Source organism: Echinops telfairi, unplaced genomic scaffold (genome assembly GCF_000313985.2).
Source record: "Echinops telfairi isolate 266 unplaced genomic scaffold, ASM31398v2 ScPeMD7_31;HRSCAF=116, whole genome shotgun sequence".
Taxonomy (NCBI): Eukaryota; Metazoa; Chordata; class Mammalia; order Afrosoricida; family Tenrecidae; genus Echinops; species Echinops telfairi.
Genome location: NW_022103928.1, coordinates 44,772,696 through 44,782,695, shown reverse-complemented (window position 1 = coordinate 44,782,695; position 10,000 = coordinate 44,772,696). Strand labels below are relative to the sequence as shown.

The 10,000-nt window shown below is 44.0% G+C and overlaps 1 pseudogene; it reads right to left on the bottom strand.

Annotated features, from left to right (window-relative positions):
- Positions 1-4,988: 4,988 nt before the first annotated feature.
- LOC101648856 lies at positions 4,989-7,325 on the bottom strand (annotated as a pseudogene).
- Between the last annotated feature and the right edge of the window lie 2,675 nt (positions 7,326-10,000).

Sequence of the window (10,000 nt, the reverse complement as noted above, 5' to 3'; positions counted from 1 at the left end):
GGGCGCCGCTCTCGGCCCGCCCCTCCGAAAAAGATGGTCGGTTGCGTGAAGGGTGCGTTTTACTTTCAAGGGGAAAAAAAAGAGACGCAGAGTTTGCCCCGGAAAAGTCACCACTTAAACTCGCTGCGTCACGACCCTCCCAGCGTCTTCCGCCGCTTGCTCATTACGCCAGCTCTCCCCGGGCGCTGATTGGACGGCTATCGCCCCGCCTCCGGACGGTGACGCGCCGGAAACTCCCTCTGCTATTGGGCACGGCGGGGAGGAGGGGCGAGAGGCGGAGCTACGGCTCGGCCCGGAAGCCTACTGCCTGGGAGCTAAAAATAAACGCGAGCTGCGAACGGGGCACTGCCCGTTGGGCGCCAGCTAGGTTGGAAGGCTTTTGAAACTTAAGAAAAGCAGCTCCGCGGTGATTGGCCAGGAGCGGCGGAGGCGGGCCCGAAGGCGGTCGGCTGGCGGGAACGCGTTACCCGCCTACGCCCGCGGAGCACCCTTCCTAAGACCTTAAGACACGTGGCACAGGCTGCTGCCGCGCGGCCTCTTGGATTAAGGAATGGTTTTCCCTCGGCTGTTTTATTTTCGCTCTTGATCAACATTAGCGATTTTGCCTCCGTTTGAGGATTTAGGTGGTGACTTAAGCGTCATCCAGATTGGAAGAACCACAAGAAAAGTGTTAGCAATTGCATTCCACTGTGCAATGCGGTCACTTACTCTGGTTGCAATTCGACTGACTTGCGAGACATAAGCCCCCCCCTTACAAAAAAAAGTAACCCTGTTTCAAAAGTCAACCCCAAAGCCTCAATGATATCAGGTTGATTAGGACTCATAGTGGCTGTATGTCACATCGTAGAACTAACTACTCGATAGTGTTTTCAAGGCTGTAATCTTCAGGGAAGCAGGCTGGCACAAATCTCTCCCACGAGCAGCTGGAGGCTTCCAGCTACAGGCTTGTGCCAGCAGGGCACCTATTACTTTTAAAGGCCAGAGTTTTGTGGGTGACACAATAGACATGGAGATGCACTGAGTGCTCCCAAAGGACAAGTAACTAGTAATGAAGCCCCGGACTGTTATGAAAATGCGATGCTTGTCAAGCAGCTTTAGCAGGAATCCAAGCTACTGCCCGGGATGTGGGGGTTACATTAAGACCGGTCAGCGTGTAGGCGCTACCACACACTTGGCTCAAACCTTTGCTGCCATGCTAACAAGAACTGCTTGCTATAATTGTGGGAAGCCAGGACATATAGCATGGGAATGTCGTCAAAGAAAGGGCAAAGAAGGACCAAGAGCTAACAGACGGGAAAGAGATTCCAAATTACCCTCTAGATGGCCCCCATGGTGGAAAAGGAAAACACTGGGAAAATCAAAGTCAATTTGGCACCGGGTTCGATTTAGTAATTCAGAAGAAGTCATTATTAAAGACATTGATAAAGTACATTTGATGAATACTGGAGTTTAGGGACCTTTACCTCAAAGATACTTTTGGGCTTTTATCAGGCTCTCCAGTGCCATGCTGAAGGGACATCGAGTCCTCCCTGGAGTCATGGATTCAGGAGAAATAAGAGCCCGTTGAGAAAGGTTGGCCTTCGTGTCATTCCCAAGGATACTAGAATTGCTCAAATCATTCTTCCATTTTTTTACAAACTCAAAATCAAATGCGAGGGGTTCAGGCTTTGAATCCACTGGAATAGCAACAGCATTTGGGGCAGCTCCAATCACACATCAGTGACCACAACTCACAGTCACAATTCAAGGCATTCCTTTCACGGGAAATGTTGACACTGAAGCTGATTGCATTCTTATCGCCACATTTAATGGCCTCCCCACGGGCCTCAACAGACAGCCAAGCTCTCAATGTTGGGAGTAGGTGGGATAAACGCTCCTCAAGGGTGTAGTATGATATTAACATGTATTGGACCAGAACGGAAAATAGGAATGTGTCAGCCTTTTATATTACTACTCCCTTTTTCCTTAGGGGAAGAGATCTATTGCAGCAATGGGGATTAACTCTTACTGTTTCACATTTTTAGGAGGGGCTACTGCTCAAATATCTCCCCTTAAATTCACTTGGATTACTGATACTCCTATCAAGGTTGAGCAGTGGCCCCTAAAAGGGGAGAAGCCAAAACAAACGCATCACTTGGTCCAACAATTAATGTTAAAACCTACCGAGCCCTTAAGTAGTCCTTGGGACACGCCTCTTTTTACTATATCTGAAAAGTCGGGAAGATGGCAACTTCTTCATATCAATGCTGTCATCTAACCAATGGGGCCATTGCAATCAGGTCTCCCAAGCCCTGCGGCTATACCCACAGATTGGTCCCTTATAGACTTAAAAGACTGTTTCACCATTCTTTTGCACCCACAAGATGCAGAATGCACTGGTTTCCCTGCCTTTAATTTACTTGTTTTTGTTTGTTTGTCTCTTGTTTTCTGCTAGTTTGTTTGTTGTTGTTGGGGTTTTAAATTTGTCATACTACTACTGGCAAAATAAGCTGGAGCCATGCCTGTCCCAGGGACAAGTAGATGGATTATGGGTCCCCACTGGACTCTAGTCCCAATCCAAAAACAATTAGTTCTGATAACATGGCCCTGCTCGATACTCACCTTCATGAAATGATCGCTGAAGATAAGGGTGCTACAGCAAAGTGTGGTGAAGAAAGCAGATGGTGCCTGGCTATCAATTGAAGTAGTGTCTGAGGTCTTAAAGGCTTGTATTCAAACAAGCAGCCATCTAAGCAAGGAGTTAGCTAAGTCAGAAGAAGCACACCAGCTTGTGTGATCCAACAAATCCAACGACAATAACCAAATCCAAATATGACAAAGGGAAAGTATCAGAGCCTAAATTGTGAGCACCCAATTTGTAGAAGGCTGTGGAGGACAGCAGGAGCCCAAAACCTATCTGCAGAATACCTAGCCTGATTAAGCCGTTGGCAGATCCCCATGAGATTCTTCTTGGTTCAAGTATTACTTGCTTATTCCATGACAAAACTTTCTTCTCTGGCCTCTTAAATATTTATGGTTCTTTCTTACCCACTATTTGTATTATATCTCTGTATTATTATTCTATCCTTACCACTTTCTTTTTTTTCTTTTACTATGTCTGTTGACTCTGCCCATTTTCAAAGCACAGAAGTAGAGGCATAGAGATAAGAACTGATTCATGGGAGGCCATAGGAGTGGGGGTGGGAGATAAGGAGTGTGAGGGGGTAGAGGGAGCAAACAACGTATGTGGGAGGGAGCACTCTCTAGAACTGATGATTACACAACTCAATTTAAAAGTGATTTAACCATGGGGGTGGGGGCGGAGAATGTTCTAAAATCGATTGTGGTAATGATTGTACAGCTCTTCTTGTCATGATTGAACTATTGAATTGTGTGATATGTGAATTAAAGGCCAATAAGACTGTTAAAAAAAAGATGTAGAACACTTTGCTTTTTCCATATCTGTACTAAACAACAGCAAACCTCTTCAGAGGTATCCTGGAAAGGTTTCCTACAGTGAATGAAAAACAGCCCTACTATGCTTCAGCATCATGTACATCAGACCTCGATGCCTTCTCATAAGGCTTTTCCACAGGCTATTATATTTCAGGTGTTGGGCTGAGATCCGTAGGGCTGGCAGATTGAAACCACCATCAGCTCCTTGGGAGAAAGACTGGGCTTTCTATTCCCATAACTGTTACAGTCTCAGAAACCCATGCTGGGGGGAGGGGTGGGGATGGGGGTCCACTATGAGTCAGCATTGACTCACTGGCAGTGAGTTCAGAGTTTAATATATTTCATGACACAGATGGCATTTTTATTACCGCTCAGGAAGAGAGCCGACTTTTTCAACTTTACCAGCATGTTGTAAAGTTTGCACAACTATACACGTTGAAAGTAGCCACTGAAAAAGTTCAAGTACAAAAACCATGGTCATGTTTGGGCTATATCCTTGGAACTTGCTCTACTCGGCCCCCAAAACAAAAAGAGATATACCAGATCCACTTAAATTCCTTACAAAAGCTACTGGACAATTATCCAATCTGTTTCCAATGGTAAAAGGATATCCAGATCTGTCGTCTCCTCTGCAGTACATCTCTCCTTTGGCCCTACAAGAATTTCAGTTAGTTGAAAAATCTTTTGAGACTTGCTAAATACACCAAGTTCCCCTGAGTCCCCTGTTATCCTTATAATTTTTAATACATCATATACTCCCATTGGGTAACTGGTCAATTCACTGTCAAATTTCACTTTTTGGAGTGGTTATTTCTTAGCTTTTATTATTCTAAAACTTTTACTCAGACTGCTGATTTAATTGCAACATTGATCCTCAAGGGTAGGCAAAGATACATTCAATTGTTTGGGTTTAACCTTCAACACATTTATCTTCCTCTTTATAAAGAACACTTTTTAAAATCATTTTATTAGGGACTCATACAACTCTTATCACAATCCATACATACATCAATTGTGTAAAGCACATTTGTACATTCATTACCCTCATCATTCTCAACACATTTGCGCTCCACTTAAGCCCCTGCCATAAGCTCCTCATTTTCCCCCCTCCCTCCCTACTTTCCCCTCATAAACCCTTGATAATTTTTAAAAATCATTTTATTGGGGCTCATACAATTCATCACAATCCATATATACATCAATTGAGTACAGCACACTTATACATTTGTTGCCCTCATCATTCTCAAAATTCACTTTCCTCTTGGGTTCCTGGAATTAGCTCATTTTCCTTTTTTCCCCTCCCCATCCTTCCCCACTCCTCCCTCCCGCATGAACCCTTAATAATTTATAAATTATTATTATATCTTATCTTACACTGCCCGGCGTCTCCCTTTACCCACCCAACCCTTGATAATTTATAAATTAATATTATTTTGTCATATCTTACTCTGTCTAATGTCTCCCTTAACCCAATTTTCTGTTGTCTGTCCCCCAGGGAGGAGGTTATATGTAGATCCTTGTAATAGGTTCCCCCTTTCCACCCACCCTCTTTTTTGAACATTATTACAAAATAGCTTACACTGACCATCTGCATTAGCAGATTTTATACCCGAAATCCAATTTCATCATCCTTTCTCCAAACTTTTCAACTTTTTTTCCTCAAGTTTGCTTGCCTCTAGTCACTAAAGTTTCAAAAACACTTAGCCCACAAGCTGTAACTGTTTTCACAGATGGCCAGGAAAATTGGGCAAGGGAGCCATTTCTTGGAAGGCTGCTACAATTTGGAAATTGCTTTTTTAGTGGGGGCTAGGTACAGTGTCCTTTATTGACGGTGCATGCCAAGGTTGGGCTAAAGCCCCTCCCCTTCTTTCAGGGGGTCTGGATGGAAACTTTAGATGATGGGATATTCTCAGTCTGTTAGGGGATCAAATTGGGGAAAAGACTCCCCAGCTGCTGAGAGCCAGGTGGTCCTGGAGGGGTTCTTACACCTTGGAGGCCACGTGGACCATAAGCTCCACCACTCTGTTGCTGTAGCCAAATTCATTGTCATTCCAGGAAATGAACTTGACGAAGTGGTCATTAAGGGCAATGCCAGCCACAGCATCAAAGGTGGAAGGGTGGGTGTCACTGTTAAAGTCACAGGAGACAACTTCATTCTCAATGTAGCCCAGGATGCCTTTTAGGGGACAATATGATGCCAGCTTCACCACCTTCTTGATGTCATGGTCCTTGGCAGCTGTCTCCAGCCAGCAAGTGAAATACAAAATGAACACATTAGGAGTGGGGACATGGAAGGCCATGCCAGTGAGTTTCCCATTATACCCTTGCCCACAGACTTGGCAACACCAGCAGATGTGGGGATAATGTTCTGGGCAGTCCCACTGCCATCGCACCAGAGTTTCCAAGAGGGGCTACCCTTGGTCTTCTAGGTGGCAATGATGGCATGGATTGGGGTCATGAGTCCCTTCACGATGCCAAAGCTTTCATGGATGACCTTGGCCAGGGGGCCCAAGCAGTTGGTGATGCAGGAGGCATTGCTGACAATCTTGAGGGAGCTGTCATACTTCTTATGGTCCACACCCATCACAAACATGGGGGCATCAGCAGAAGGGGCAGAGATGATCACCCTTTGGGCACTTCCCTTCCAGTGTGTCCCAGCCTTCTATAGGGTGGTGAAGACACCAGTGGACTCTACGACATACTCGGCACCGGCCTCACCCCACTTGATGTTGGTGGGATCTCTCTCCTGGAAGATGGAAATGGACTTCCCTTTGATGATAAGCTTCCTGTTCTCAGCCTTGATGGTACCGTTAAACTTGCCGTGGGTGGGATCATACTGGAATATGTTGTAGACCATGTAGTTCAGGTCAATGAAGCGAGCATTGATGACAACAATGTCCACTTGCTTGAGTTGAAAGCAGCCCTGGTGACCAGGCACCCAATGAGGCCAAGTCTGTTTACTCCGACCTTCACCATCGTGTCTCCTGATGCGGCTGGGACAGAAGATTCCAGCAGAAGATGTGGTTGCCTGTCACATGAGGAGGAGCTGAGAGCCCAATTCGGAAATCTTTAAGCCATGCAAGTTTTGCCACTACTCAATAAGCAGAGCTTCATGCAATATTTTAGCCTTACAAGTATTCTCTGATTCTCCCAAAGCAGGTCTTGAACATTGCATGGACCACACCATGCTTTGTATAGAAGGTGCTTACATAAAGAATACGTATCATAAAATCTTATTCCAGCAATTTAAAATATTTTAATCTTTGCTGGACCAACAGCAAGAGTCACTTTTCATTACCCACATTTGCTTTACTATCCAGCTCTGTGTGCAGCCAAAATGATGGACACATACGTTGCCATAGCAACAACATTACCACCAATGAAGAATGAGATGTAGGAAAGCATTGTCCTATTCCCCCGAGAGGGTAACTTCGGTAGAAAGACTGATTAAACCTTGAGTGCATCACTGTTGGAATGTACCAGGAATTGGACATAAAACTGAGTGAGGAGGCGATTCCTTGTTGCAAACAATAGGAATCCTCCCTTACATCAAAACGTGTTTACATGCGAGAATGTTTTGATAGCGTGAGAACATCTTGAGCCTGAAGTTGTTGTATCCTAGTCTAGCTCCTGCTTTTGAAACTTTGTAAAATTCCTCTTTGGGCATGTCAACCCAACCTGCAAGCAGAGAAACATGGGAGGCCTTCTCTCCCTTATGTACCTCTCCCTTTTACTCATGGCTCAAGCTTGTGTCTGGAGTAGTTCTTCGTATCGCAACTAGAGTGCTACGGGGAAAGAAAATCAGGAATGGGAAAACTGGGTTCCAAGGAAAGAACCCAGAGAGGAGAAATTTGTGGAAGGCTGGCATACCCAAGATGATTTTAGCATCCTTTGCTAGACAGGTGCTGTTGGGTAAGCATTGAGCTACTAACCAAAAGGTAAGCAGTCCAGAGCCACCACCCACTCTATGGAAGAAAGATGAGGCTCGTCTTTTGCAAGCAGAGATGATTATGGCCACCCTGCATCAGGTCAGCCAACAATTACCATCTGTTTCCTTTCTGATTTCTTTTCTTCAGCTTAGCCTCCTGTGTTAGACAGGGTTCTCTAGTGAAACAAAAGCAGGACACTTATGGTGATAGATTAGATAGATAGATAGATAGATAGATAGATAGATAGATAGATAGATAGATAGATAGATAGATAGATGATAGATAGATATAGATATATACAAAATGAAGAAATCAGCAGCCAATTAGTCTACAGAGCAGTACAGAAGGCTCAGTTCAACTCACTTCCATGAGACAGTTAATATACTGGCAGTCTTCAACTCATGAGGGCTGCTGGGTGCAAATCAAGGAAGCAGACAGCTGAGTCTTCGGTAGAGCAATACAGGCAGTCCGGCCACAGGCAGCAAACAGCTGGGCAGGTCACTAACAGTCAGGCAGATGAAAGGTTCTGGTAGTCCCCAGCTCAAGTGATATATACACCAGCAGTGTGGCAAAGCAAGTCTTGAAGGAACCACAAACTATAGCAACACGGTCCATAGGTTGGGTGTCCCACAGGTAGTGTAGCTTGTAAGTTGGGACAGAGAACTAGCTGAGGTAGCTGCACACTGATCTGCTCATCAGAGAGCAAGAGACAGAAAGGCGAAGCTCGCCATGCCATTTATCTTTTTGCCCTTCAATTAAACTGTGACTTTATTAATCCCACATGTGTTTACTGGCCAGGTTGGCACAACAAACCTACTTATCACATCTCCTATTCTGTATTTAATCTGTTTCTCTACCTTTTCCTCTGATGCCCAGGGTTCCAGGATTATCATCCATATCTCTTTCATCTGGTCTCGCGTGTCTTTGTTGTGGAGCTCCTGTGTGGTGTCTTTCTCTCGTCTACCATCTTGCCAGAAGCCCCTTCTCAAGTACTTTGCATGCTATCAGATGAAAAACATCCAACATGTGAACATAGGATGGAAAACTGATAGGGGGGGGGGGCAGGGGAGAAAGATTCTAAACAAGGTGTATTGACACAGGGATCGCAACAATGGGCTCAAACATAGCAACCATATTAAGGAGGGCACAGCACTGAGAAGTGTGTCATTCTGTTGTGCATAGGGTCACTCTGAGTTGGAACCAACTAAAAAAACCTAGCAACATGATTTTGTAGCAATAATTTTTACTTACCCTTGTATATAATTGTGTCTTCTTCATGAAGTCTTTCTTTAGTAAGTTCCAATAGCTTTTGATTGATGGTCTATTTGACAAATGGGCTTGACATAATGGATGGATGGATTGTGATAAGAGTTGTACGAACCCCCAATAAAATGATTTTTTAAAAATAAATAAAAAATAAAGGCTATTTAGGTGGCCAGTTCCTTCTTGATTGAGCTTTGGTCACTTGTGTCTTCCAAGGCATCTGTCCATTTCATCTAAGCTGTAAAAGTGCCTAGCATACTGTTGTTCATAGTATTCCCTTATCATCCATGTAATATCTATAGAATCTGTAGTGAGGTCGTTTCTCTCATTCCTGATGTGAGTCCTTCTTTCGTTGCTGATTAGACTGGCTAAACTTTTGTCAATTTTAGTGATCACAACTATTCAGCTTTTTAATTTTGTGTCCTTTGTTCCCTTTTCTATTCATTGATGTCTGCTCTAATCTTTTATCATCTTTCATTTTGCTTTGTTGTTTTTGTTAGGTGCCACTGAGCTGGTTGTGGTTCAATGACCCCATGTGTAACAGAACAACGTGTGGCCTAGCCTGTGCTTTCCTCACGATTGTCCTTCTTGATAGAGCCTTCCTCGGGTCCACTGGCCCTCTGCTTTACCAAGCATGCCGTCTCTACAGGGATGGTCTCCCTTGACAACATGTCCAGAATAAGAGCGATGGCATCTCACCATCCTCTGTTCTGAAGAGCACTCTGGTTGTCCTTATTCCCAGAAAGATTTGTTTGCTCTTCTGGAAGTACCTTGGTATATTTCATATTCGTTACCATCACGATAATTCAAATGTTGTCAATTCTTAATTTGTCAATTCTATTCATTTGTCATTATCTAACGTTCACATACTTGAGGTTGAAAATATTGTGACTTGAGTCAGGTACACCATAGTCACCAAAGCTACATCTTTCCTTTTTTTTTTAAGAACGGATATCATCTTTCCTTTTTGACACCTTAAACAGACCTTTCACTGCAAATTTCCCAATGCAATGCATTTGATTTCCTGACTGTTGCTTCCATAGCTGTTTATTGTTGATCCAAGTAAAATAAGATTTGTGACAACATTTATCATCATTTTTGGATTGCTGAGTTGTGAGGATTGTGTTTTCTTTATGCTGGAGGTAGTCCACATAGAAGGCTGTAGGCTTTGGTCGTTCTCACTGCCAGCGAATCATTTTGACTCATAGAAACCCTCACAGGACAGGGTAGAAGTTCTGAGACTGTAACTCGTCGCAGAAATAGGTTTGGGTATTCATCAATTGTGGGGGAAGCCTGTCCCCCACAACTAATCACGAGTTCAGTAGTCTCAATTGTATGTTTAAAAAATATAGAGAGATTATAGTAAAGTCATA